The following is a 13,208-nucleotide window of genomic DNA, read 5'->3' on the forward strand; positions in this document are numbered from 1 at the left end:
GACGTGTGGCATGAGGTAAAATGCTTAACTGGTCCCTCTCTGATGCACACACCCTTCCTCCCCCTCTATCCATCTCTCTTTGCCCTCACATTTTGTCATGATAATCAAGGGATTCTCAAAATGTGGCTCACAATCTACTTGCACCAAAATCACCTGTAAAGCTTGTAAAAATGCACGTTCCCTGGCCCTATAAAACTTATGACCTAAATTCTGGGGAGGACAGCCCAGTAATCTGCATTTAAAACAAGCTCCCAGAGGGAGGGGCAAGATGGCGGAAGAGTAAGACGCGGAGATCACCTTCCTTCCCACAGATACATTAGAAATACATCTACACGTGGAACTGCTCCTACACAACACCCACTGAACGCTGGCAGAAGACGTCAGACCTCCCAAAAGGCAAGAAAATCCCCACGTACTTGGGTACGGCAAAAGAAAAAAGAAATAACAGAGACAAAAGAATAGGGACGGGACCTGCACCAGTGGGAGGGAGCTGTGAAGGAGGAAAGGTTTCCACACACTAGGAAGCCCCTTCATGGGCAGAGACTGCGGGTAGCAGAGGGGGGAAGCTTCGGAGCCACGGAGGAGAGCGCACCCACATTGGTGCGGAGGGCAAAGCGGAGATTCCCGCACAGAGGAGCGGTGCCGACCAGCACTCACCAGCCCGAGAGGCTTGTCTGCTCAGCCGCCGGGGCGGGCGGGGCCTGGGAGCTGGGGCTCGGGCTTCGGTGCTAGCCGGGAGGGAGTCCGGGAAAAAGACTGCAGCTGCCAAAGAGGCAAGAGAATTTTTCTTGCCTCTTTGTTTCGCGGCGCGCAAGGAGAGGGGATTCAGAGCGCCGCCTAAACGAGCTCCAGAGACGGGCGCGAGCCGCGGCTATCAGCGCGGATCCCACAGCAACAGGGACGCAGAGGGAAAAACGGAGAGATTCCCGCACAGAGGCTCGGCGCCGAGCAGCACTCACCAGCCCGAGAGGCTTGTCTGCTCACCCGCCGGGGCGGGCGGGGGCTGGGAGCTGAGGCGCGGGCTTCGGTCGGATCCCAGGGAGAGGACTGGGGTTGGCTGCGTGAACACAGCCTGAAGGGTCTAGCGTACCACAACTAGCCGGGAGGGTGCACGAGAAAAAGTCTGCAGCTGCCGAAGAGGCAGGAGACTTTTTCTTGCCTCTTTGTTTCGCGGCGTGCAAGGAGAGGGGATTCAGAGCGCCACTTAAACGAACTCCAGAGACGGGCGCGAGCCGCGGCTATCAGCGAGGACCCCAGAGACGGGCATGAGACGCTAAGGCTGCTGCTGCCGCCACCAAACAGCCTGTGGGCGGGCACAGGTCATTCTCCACACCGCCCCTCCCGGGAGCCTGTGCAGCCCGCCACGGCCAGGCTCCCGTAATCCGGGGACAACTTCCCCGGGAGAGCGCACGGCGCGCCTCAGGCTGCTGTAACGTCACGCTGGCTTCTGCCGCCGCAGGCTCGCCCCGCCTCCTCCGTACCGCTCCCTCCCCCCGGCCTGACTGAGCCAGAGCCCCCGAATCAGCTGCTCCTTTAACCCCGTTCTGTCTGGGCGGGGAACAGACGCCCTCAGGGGACCTACATGCAGAGGCGGGTCCCAATCCAAAGCTGAACCCCGGGAGCTGTACGAACAAAGAAGAGAAAGGGAAATCTCTCCCAGCAGCCTCAGAAGCAGCGGATTAAAGCTCCACAAACAACTTGATGTGCCTGCATCTGTTGAATACCTGAATAGACAACGAATCATCCCAAATTTAGGAGATGGACTTTGGGAGCAGGATATATTAACGTTTCCCCTTTTCCTTTTTTTTGTGAGTGTAGATGTGTATGCTTCTGGGTGAGATTTTGTCTGTATAGCTTTGCTCTCACCGTTAGTCCTAGGGTTAGGTCCGTCCGTTTTTTTTTTTTTTTTGGCTTAAAAATTTTTTTTTCCCTAATAAATGTTTTCTTAATAATTTTTTCCTTATTTTCTATTTTTAAAAAAAATTTTTAATAAGTTTTTTCATATTTTTTATTTTAAAAAATTAAAAAATTTTTTTTCTTAATAAATTTTTTCTAAATAATTTTTTTCTTATTTTTAGTATAAAAAATTAATAAATCTATTTTTAAAAATTAAAAAAAAATTTTTTTTTCTTAATAAATTTACTCTTAATAATTTTTTTTCTTATTTTTTATTATAATTGCTTTATTTTATTTTATTTTATCCTCTTTTTTTCTTTCTTTCCATTTTTTCTCCCTTTTATTCTGAGCCGTGTGGATGAAAGGCTCTTGGTGCTCCAGCCAAGCATCAGGGCTGTGCCTCTGAGGTGGGAGAGCCAACTTCAGGACACTGGTCCACAAGAGACCTCCCAGCTCCACGTAATACCAAACGGCGAAAATCTCTCACAGATCTCCATCTCAACATCAAGACCCAGCTTCACTCAACGACCAGCAAGCTACAGTGCTGGACACCCTATGCCAAACAACTAGCAAGAGAGGAACACAGCCCCATCCATTAACAGAGAGGCTGCCTAAAATCATAATAAGGCCACAGACACCCCAAAACACACCACCAGACGTGGACGAACCCACCAGAAAGACAACATCCAGCCTCATCCACCAGAACACACTTACTAGTTCCCTCCACCAGGAAACCTACACAACCCACTGAACCAACCTTAGCCACTGGGGACAGATACCAAAAACAACGGGAACTACGAACCTGCAGCCTGTGAAAAGGAGACCCCAAACACAGTAAGATAAGCAAAATGAGAAGACAGAAAAACACACAGCAGATGAAGGAGCAGGGTCAAAACACACCAGACCTAACAAATGAAGAGGAAATAGGTAGTCTACCTGAAAAAGAATTCAGAATAATGATAGTAAGGATGATCCAAAGTCTTGGAAATAGAATAGACAAAATGCAAGAAACATTTAACAAGGACGTAGAAGAACTAAAGAGGAACCAAGCAACGATGAAAAGCACAATAAATGAAATTAAAAATACTCTAGATGGGATCAATAGCAGAATAACTGAGGCAGAAGAACGGATAAGTGACCTGGAAGATAAAATGGTGGAAATAACTACTGCAGACCAGAATAAAGAAAAAAGAATGAAAAGAACTGAGGACAGTCTCAGAGACCTCTGGGACAACATTAAACGCACCAACATTCGAATTATAGGGGTCCCAGAAGAAGAAGAGAAAAAGAAAGGGACTGAGAAAATATTTGAAGAGATTATAGTTGAAAACTTCCCTAATATGGGAAAGGAAATAGTTAATCAAGTCCTGGAAGCACAGAGAGTCCCATACAGGATAAATCCAAGGAGAAACACACCAAGACACATATTAATCAAACTATCAAAAATTAAATATAAAGAAAACATATTAAAAGCAGCAAGGGAAAAACAACAGATAACACACAAGGGCATCCCCATAAGGTTAACAGCTGATCTTTCAGCAGAAACGCTGCAAGCCAGAAGGGAGTGGCAGGATATACTTAAAGTGATGAAGGAGAAAAACCTACAACCAAGATTACTCTACCCAGCAAGGACCTCATTCAGATTTGATGGAGAAATTAAAACCTTTACAGACAAGCAAAAGCTGAGAGAGTTCAGCACCACCAAACCAGCTTTACAACAAATGCTAAAGGAACTTCTCTAGGCAAGAAGCACAAGAGAAGGAAAACACCTACAATAACAAACCCAAAACATTTAAGAAAATGGGAATAGGAACATACATATCGATAATTACCTTAAATGTAAATGGATTAAATGCTCCCACCAAAAGACACAGACTGGCTGAATGGATACAAAAACAAGACCCATATATATGCTGTCTACAAGAGACCCACTTCAGACCTAGAGACACATACAGACTGAAAGTGAGGGGATGGAAAAAGATATTCCATGCAAATGGAAATCAAAAGAAAGCTGGAGTAGCAATTCTCATATCAGACAAAATAGACTTTAAAATAAAGACAATTACAAGAGACAAAGACGGACACTATATAATGATCAAGGGATCGATCCAAGAGGAAGGTATAACAATTGTAAATATTTATGCACCCAACATAGGAGCACCTCAATACATAAGGCAAATACTAACAGCCATAAAAGGGGAAATCGACAGTAACACAATCATAGTAGGGGACTTTAACACCCCACTTTCACCAATGGACAGATCATCCAAAATGAAAATAAATAAGGAAACACAAGCTTTAAATGATACATTAAACAAGATGGACTTAATTGATATTTATAGGACATTCCACCCAAAAACAACAGAATACACATTTTTCTCAAGTGCTCATGGAACATTCTCCAGGATAGATCATATCTTGGGTCACAAATCAAGCCTTGGTAAATTTAAAAAAATTGAAATCGTATCAAGTATCTTTTCCGACCACAACGCTATGAGACTAGATATCAATTACAGGAAAAGATCTGTAAAAAATACAAACACATGGAGGCTACACAATACACTACTTAATAACGAAGTGATCACTGAAGAAATCAAAGGGGAAATCAAAAAATACCTAGAAACAAATGACAATGGAGACACGACGATCCAAAACCTATGGGATGCAGCAAAAGCAGTTCTAAGAGGGAAGTTTATAGCAATACAAGCCTACATCAAGAAACAGGAAACATCTCGAATAAACAACCTAACCTTGCACCTAAAGCAATTAGAGAAAGAAGAACAAAAAAACCCCAAAGCTAGCAGAAGGAAAGAAATCATAAAGATCAGATCAGAAATAAATGAAAAAGAAATGAAGGAAACAATAGCAAAAATCAATGAAACTAAAAGCTGGTTCTTTGAGAAGATAAACAAAATTGATAAACCATTAGCCAGACTCATCAAGAGAAAAAAGGAGAAGACTCAAATTAATAGAATTAGAAATGAAAAAGGAGAAGTAACCACTGACACTGCAGAAATACAAACGATCATAAGAGATTACTACAAGCAACTCTATGCTAATAAAATGGACAACCTGGAAGAAATGGACAGATTCTTAGAAATGCACAACCTGCCGAGACTGAACCAGGAAGAAATAGAAAATATGAACAGACCAATCACAAGCACTGAAATTGAAACTGTGATTAAAAATCTTCCAACACACAAAAGCCCAGGACCAGATGGCTTCACAGGCGAATTCTATCAAACATTTAGAGAAGAGCCAACACCTATCCTTCTCAAACTCTTCCAAAATATTGCAGAGGGAGGAACACTCCCCAACTCATTCTACGAGGCCACCATCACCCTGATACCAAAACCAGGCAAAGATGTCACAAAGAAAGAAAACTACAGGCCAATATCACTGATGAACATAGATGCAAAAATCCTCAACAAAATACTAGCAAACAGAATCCAACAGCACATTAAAAGGATCATACACCATGATCAAGTGGGGTTTATTCCAGGAATGCAAGGATTCTTCAATATACGCAAATCAATCAACGTGATACATCATATTAACAAATTGAAGGAGAAAAACCATATGATCATCTCAATAGATGCAGAGAAAGCTTTTGACAAAATTCAACACCCATTTATGATAAAAGTCCTGCAGAAAGTAGGCATAGAGGGAACTTTCCTCAACATAATAAAGGCCGTATATGACAAACCCACAGCCAACATTGTCCTCAATGGTGAAAAACTGAAACCATTTCCACTAAGATCAGGAACAAGACAAGGTTGCCCACTCTCACCACTATTATTCAACATAGTTTTGGAAGTGTTAGCCACAGCAATCAGAGACGAAAAAGAAATAAAAGGAATCCAAATCGGAAAAGAAGAAGTAAAGCTGTCACTGTTTGCAGATGACATGATACTATACATAGAGAATCCAAAAGATGCTACCAGAAAACTACTAGAGCTAATCAATGAATTTGGTAAAGTAGCAGGATACAAAATTAATGCACAGAAATCTCTTGCATTCCTGTATACTAATGATGAAAAATCTGAAAGTGAAATTAAGAAAACACTCCCGTTTACCATTGCAACAAAAAGAATAAAATACCTAGGAATAAACCTACCTAAGGAGACAAAAGACCTGTATGCAGAAAATTATAGGACACTGATGAAAGAAATTAAAGATGATACAAATAGATGGAGAGATATACCATGTTCTTGGATTGGAAGAATAAACATTGTGAAAATGACTCTGCTACCCAAAGCAATCTACAGATTCAATGCAATCCCTATCAAACTACCACTGGCATTTTTCACAGAACTAGAACAAAAAATTTCACAATTTGTATGGAAACACAAAAGACCCCGAATAGCCAAAGCAATCTTGAGAACGAAAAATGGAGCTGGAGGAATCAGGCTCCCTGACTTCAGACTATATTACAAAGCTACAGTAATCAAGACAGTTTGGTACTGGCACAAAAACAGAAATATAGATCAATGGAACAGGATAGAAAGCCCAGAGATAAGCCCACGCACATATGGTCACCTTATCTTTGATAAAGGAGGCAAGCATATACAGTGGAGAAAAGACAGCCTCTTCAATAAGTGGTGCTGGGAAAATTGGACAGCTACATGTAAAAGTATGAAATTAGAACACTCCCTAACACCATACACAAAAATAAACTCAAAATGGATTAAAGACCTAAGTGTAAGGCCAGACACTATCAAACTCTTAGAGGAAAACATAGGCAGAACACTGTATGCCATAAGTCACAGCAAGATCCTTTTTGACCCAGGTCCTAGAGAAATGGAAATAAAAACACAAATAAACAAATGGGACCTAATGAAACTGAAAAGCTTTTGCACAGCAAAGGAAACCATAAACAAGACCAAAAGACAACCCTCAGAATGGGAGAAAATATTTGCAAATGAAGCAACGGACAAAGGATTAATCTCCAAGATTTACAAGCAGCTCATGCAGCTCAATAACAAAAAAACAAACAACCCAATCCAAAAATGGGCAGAAGACCTAAATAGACATTTCTCCAAAGAAGAGATACAGATTGCCAACAGACACATGAAAGAATGCTCAACATCATTAATCATTAGAGAAATGCAAATCAAAACTACAATGAGGTATCATCTCACACCGGTCAGAATGGCCATCATCAAAAAATCTAGAAACAATAAATGCTGGAGAGGGTGTGGAGAAAAGGGAACCCTCTTGCACTGTTGGTGGGAATGTAAATTGATACAGCCACTATGGAGAACAGTATGGAGGTTCCTTAAAAAACTAAAAGTAGAACTACCATATGACCCAGCAATCCCACTACTGGGCATATACCCTGAGAAAACCATAATTCAGAAAGAGTCATGTACCAAAATATTCATTGCAGCTCTGTTTACAATAGCCAGGACATGGAAGCAACCTAGGTGTCCATCATCGGATGAATGGATAAAGAAGATGTGGCACATATATACAATGGAATATTACTCAGCCATAAAAAGAAATGAAATGGAGGTGTTTGTAATGAGGTGGATGGAGTTAGAGTCTGTCATACAGAGTGAAGTAAGTCAGAAAGAGAAAAACAAATACAGTATGCTAACACATATATATGGAATCTAAGGGAAAAAAAAAAAAAAAAAAGAGGTCATGAAGAACCTAGTGGCAAGATGGGAATAAAGACACAGACCTACTAGAGAATGGACTTGAGGATATGGGGAGGGGGAGGGGTGAGATGTGACAGGGTGAGAGAGTGTCATGGACATATATACACTACCAAATGTAAAATAGATAACTAGTGGGAAGCAGCCGCATAGCACAGGGAGATCAGCTCAGTGCTTTGTGACCGCCTAGAGGGGTGGGATAGGGAGGGTGGGAGGGAGGGAGATGCAAGAGGGAAGAGATATGGCAACATATGTATATGTGTAACTGATTCACTTTGTTGTAAAGCAGAAGCTAGCACACCATTGTAAAGCAATTATACTTCAATAAAGATGTTTAAAAAAAAAAAAAAAAAAAAAGAGAGAGAAAGCTGATTCCTGAACAGGAAAAAAAAAAAAAAAAAAAAAAATCTACAAACAATAAATGCTGGAGAGGGTGTGGAGAAAAGGGAACCCTCTTGCACTGTTGGTGAGAATGTAAATTGATACAGCCACTATGGAGAACAGTATGGAGGTTCCTTAAAAAACTGAAAATAGAACTCCCATACGACCCAGCAATCCCACTAATGGGAAAACCATAATTCAAAAAGAGTCATGTACCAAAATGTTCATTGCAGCTCTATTTACAATAGCCAGGACATGGAAGCAACCGAAGTGTTCATCAACAGATGAATGGATAAAGAAGATGTGGCACATATCTACAACAGAATATTACTCAGCCATAAAAAGGAATGAAACTGAGTGACTTACTTTCTGACTTACTTCACTCTTTATGACAGTCTCTAGATCCATCCATGTCTCTACAAATGACTCAATTTCATTCCTTTTTATGGCTGAGTAATATTCCATTGTATATATGAACCACATCTTTATCCATTCATCTGTCCATGGGCATTTAGGTTGCTTGCATGACCTGGCTACTGTAAATAGTGCTGCAATGAACATTGGGGTGCATGTGTCTTTTTGAATTATGGTTTTCTCTGGGTGTATGCCCAGTAGTGGGATTGCGGGGTCATATGGTAATTCTATTTTTAGTTTTTTAAGGAACCTCCATACTGTTCTCCATAGTGGCAGTATCAATTTACACTCCCACCAACAGCTCAAGAGGGTTCCCTTTTCTCCACACCCTCTCCAGCATTTGTTGTTTGTAGATTTTCGGGTGATGCCCATTCTAACTGGTGTGAGGTGATACCTCATTGTAGTTTTGATTTGTATTTCTCTAATAATTAGTGTTGTTGAGCAGCTTTTCATGTGCTTCTTGGCCATCTGTATGTCTTCTTTGGAGAAATGTCTATTTAGGTCTTCTGTCCATTTTTTGACTGAGTTGTTGGTTTTTTTAATACTGAGCTGCATGAGTTGATTATATATTTTGGAGATTAATCCTTTGTCCATTGAATCGTTTGCAAATATTTTCTCCCATTCTGAGGGTTGTCTTGATTGTAGTTTCCTTTGCTTTGCAAAAGCTTTTAAGTTTCATGAGGTCCCATTTGTTTATTTTTGTTTTTATTTCCATTACTCTAGGAGGTGGATCAAAAAAGATCCTGCTGTGACTTATGTCAAAGTGTGTTCTTCCCAAGTTTTCCTCTAAGGATTTTATGGTGTCCAGTCTTACATTTAGGTTTCTAATCCATTTTGAGTTTATTTTTGTGTATTGTGTTAGGGAGTGTTCTAATTTCATTCTTTTACATGTAGCTGTCCAGTTTTCCCAGCACCACTTATTAAAGAGACTGTCTCTTCTCCATTGTATATCCTTGCCTCTTTTGTCATAGATTAGTTGACCATAGGTGCGTGGGTCTTTCTGTGGGCTTTCTATCCTGTTCCATTGATCTATATTTCTGCTATTGTGCCAGTACCATACTGTCTTGATTACTATAGCTTTCTAGTATAGTCTGAAGTCAGGGAGTCTGATACCTCCAGCTCTGTATTTTTCCCTGAAGAGTGCTTTGGCAATTTGGGGTATTTGTGTATCCATACAAATTTTAAGATTTTTTGTTCTAGTTCTGTAAAAAATGCCACTGGTAATATGATAGGGATTGCACTGAATCTGTAGATTGCTTTGGGTAGTATAGTCAATTTCACAATATTGATTCTTCCACTCCAAGAACATGGTATATCTCTCCATCTGTTTGTGTCATCTTTGGTTTCTTTCATCAGTGTCTTATAGTTTTCCGAGTACAGGTCTTTTACCTCCTTAGGTAGGTTTATTCCTAGGTACTTTATGCTTTTGTTGCAGTGGTGAATGGGATTGTTTCCTTAATTTCTCTTTCTGATCTTTCGTTGCTAGTGTATAGGAATGCAAGAGATTTCTGTGCATTAATTTTGTATCCTGCAACTTTACCAAATTCATTGATTAGCTCTAATAGTTTTGTGGTGACATCTTTAGGATGCTCTATGTATAGTATCATGTCTCTGCAAACAGTGACAGTTTTACTTCTTCTTTTCCAATTTGTATTCCTTTTATTTCTTATTCTTCTCTGAGTGCCATGGCTAGGACTTCCAAAACTATGTCGAGTAATGGTAGCGAGAGTGGACAACCTTGTCTTGTTCCTGATCTTAGAGGAAATGCTTTCAGTTTTTCACCATTGAGAATGATGTTTGCTGTGGGTTTGTCGTATGTGGTCTTTATTATGTTGAGGTTGGTTCCCTCTATGCCCACCATCTGGAGAGTTTTTATCATAAATGGGTGTTGAATTTTGTCAAAAGCTTTTTCTGCATCTATTGAGATGATCATATGGTTTTTATTCTTCAATTTGTTAATATGGTGTATCACGTTGATTGATTTGCGTATATTGAAGAATCCTTGCATACCTGGGATAAATGCCACTTGATCATGGTGTATGATCCTTTTAATGTGTTGTTGGATTCTGTTTGCTAGTATTTTGTTGAGGATTTTTGCATCTATATTCATCAGTGATATTGGTCTGTAGTTTTCTTTTTTTTGTAGTATCTTTGTCTGGTTTTGGTATCAGGGTGATGGTGGCCTCGTAGAATGAGTTTGGGAGTGTTCCTTCCTCTGCAATTTTTTGGAAGAGTTTGAGAAGGATGGGTGTTAGCTCTTCTCTAAATGTTTCATTGAATTCACCTGTGAAGCCATCTGGTCCTGGACTTTTGTTTGTTGGAAGAATTTTAATCACAGTTTCAATTTCATTGCTTGTGATTGGTCTGTTCATATTTTCTACTTCTTCCTGGTTCAGTCTTGGAAGATTATACCTTTCTAAGAATTTGTCCATTTCTTCCAGGTTGCCCATTTTATCGGCATTGAGTTGTTTGTAGTAGTCTCTTAGGATGCTTTGTATTTCTGAGGTGTCCGTTGTACCTTCTCCTTTTTCATTTCTACTTCTATTGATTTGAGTCCTCTCCCTCTTTCTCTTGATGAGTCTGGCTAAAGGTTTATGAATTTTGTTTATCTTCTCAAAGAACCAGCTTTTAGTTTTATTGATCTTTGCTATTGTTTTCTTTGTTTCTATTTCATTTATTTCTGCTCTGATCTTTATGATTTCTTTCCTTTTACTCATTTTGGGTTTTGTTTGTTCTTCTTTCTCTAGTTGCATTAAGTGTAAGGTAAGATTGTTTATTTGAGATTTTTCTTGTTTCTTGAGGTAGGCTTGCATTGCTACAAACTTCCCTCTTAGAACTGCTTTTGCTGCACTCCATAGGTTTTGGATCATCGTGTTTTTGTTGTCATTTGTCTCTAGGTATTTTTTGATTTCATCTTTGATTTCTTCTGTTATCTCTTGGTTATTTAGTAATGTATTGTTTAGCCTCTATGAGTTTGTGTTTTTTACGGTTTTTTCCCCTGTAATTGATTTCTAATTTCATAGCGTTGTGGTTGGATAAGATGCTTGATATGATTTCAATTTTCTTATATTTACTGAGGATTGACTTGTGACCGAAGATGTGATCTATCCTGGAGAATGTTCCGTGTGCACTTGAGAACAATCTGCTGTGTAATCTGCTGTTTCTGGATGGAACGTCCTATAAATATCAATTAAATCTATCTGGTCTATTGTTATTTAACGCTTTTGTTTCCTTATTAATTTTTTGTTTGGATGATCTGTTCATTGGTGTAAGTGATGTAACACTTGGTGTAACACTATTATTGGTGCTACTGTCGATTTCCTCTTTTATAGCTCTTAGCAGTTGCCTTATGTATTGAGGTGCTCCTATGTTGGGTGCATATATATTTATAATTGTTATATCTTCTTCTTGGATTGATCCCTTGATCATTATGTACTGTCTTTCCTTGTCTCTTGTAACATTTTTTATTTTAAAGTGTACTTTATCTGATATGAATATTGCTACTCCAGCTTTCTTTTGATTTTCCTTTGCATGGAATATCTTTTTCCATCCCCTCACTTTCAGGCTGTATGTGTCCCTAGGTCTGAAGTGGGTCTCTTGTAGACAGCATATATATGGGTCTTGTTTTCATATCCATTCAGCGAGCCTGTGTCTTTTGGTTGGAACATTTAATCCATTCACGTTTAAGGTAATTATCGATATGTATGTTTCTATTACCATTTTCTTAATTGTTATGGGTTTGTTTTTTTAGGTCCTTTATTTCTTTTGTGTTTCCCACTTAGAGAAGTTCTTTTAGCATTTGGTGTTCGGCTGGTTTGGTGGTGCTGAATTCTCTTAGCTCTTGCTTGTCTGTAAAGCTTTTGATTTCTCCGTCAAATCTGAATGAGATCCTTGCCGGGTAGAGTAATCTTGGTTGTAGGTTCTTCCCTTTCATCACTTTAAGTATATCGTGCTACTCCCTTCTGGCTTGTAGAGTTTCTGCTGAGAAATCAGCTGTTAATCTTATGGGAGTTCCCTTCTAGGTTATTTCTTGTTTTTCCCTTATTGCTTTCAATAATTTTTCTTTGTCTTTTTGTCAGTTTGATTACTATGTGTCTTGGCGTGTTTCTCATGCCTGGTACTATCTGTGCTTCCTGGACTTGGGTGGCTATTTCCTTTCCCATATTAGGGAAGTTTTTGACTATAATCTCTTCAAATATTTTCTCGGGTCCTTTCTCCCTCTCTTCTCCTTCTGGGAACCCTACAATGTGAATTTTGTTGCGTTTAATTGTTGCGTTTTGTTGCGTTTGTTGTCCCAGAGGTCTCTTAGGCTGTCTTCATTTCTTTTTGTTCTTTTTTCTTTATTCTGTTCCGCAGCAGTGAATTCCACCATTCTGTGTTCCAGGTCACTTATTCGTTCTTCTGCCTCAGTTATCCTGCTATTGATTCCTTCTAGTGTATTTTTCATTTCAGTTATTGTATTGTTCATCTCTGTTTGTTGTTCTTTAACTCTTGTAGGTGTTTGTTCTTTAATTCTTCTAGGTCTTTGTTAAACATTTCTTGCATCTTCTCGATCTTTGCCTCCATTCTTTTTCCGAGGTCCTGGGTCATCTTCACTACCATTATTCTGAATTGTTTTTCTGGAAGGTTGCCTATCTCCACTTCACTGACTTGTTTTTCTGGGGTTTTATCTTGTTCCTTCATCTGGTACATAGTCCTCTGCCTTTTCATTTTGTCTATCTTTCTGTGAATGTGGTTTTCCTTCCACAGGCTGCAGAACTGTAGTTCTTCTTGCTTCTGCTGTCTGCCCTCTGGTGGATGAGGCTATCTAAGAGGCTTGTGCAAGCTTCCTGCTGGGAAGGACTGGTGGTGGGTAGA

This window comes from Eubalaena glacialis, chromosome 9 (genome assembly GCF_028564815.1).
Source record: "Eubalaena glacialis isolate mEubGla1 chromosome 9, mEubGla1.1.hap2.+ XY, whole genome shotgun sequence".
NCBI classification, from domain to species: Eukaryota; Metazoa; Chordata; class Mammalia; order Artiodactyla; family Balaenidae; genus Eubalaena; species Eubalaena glacialis.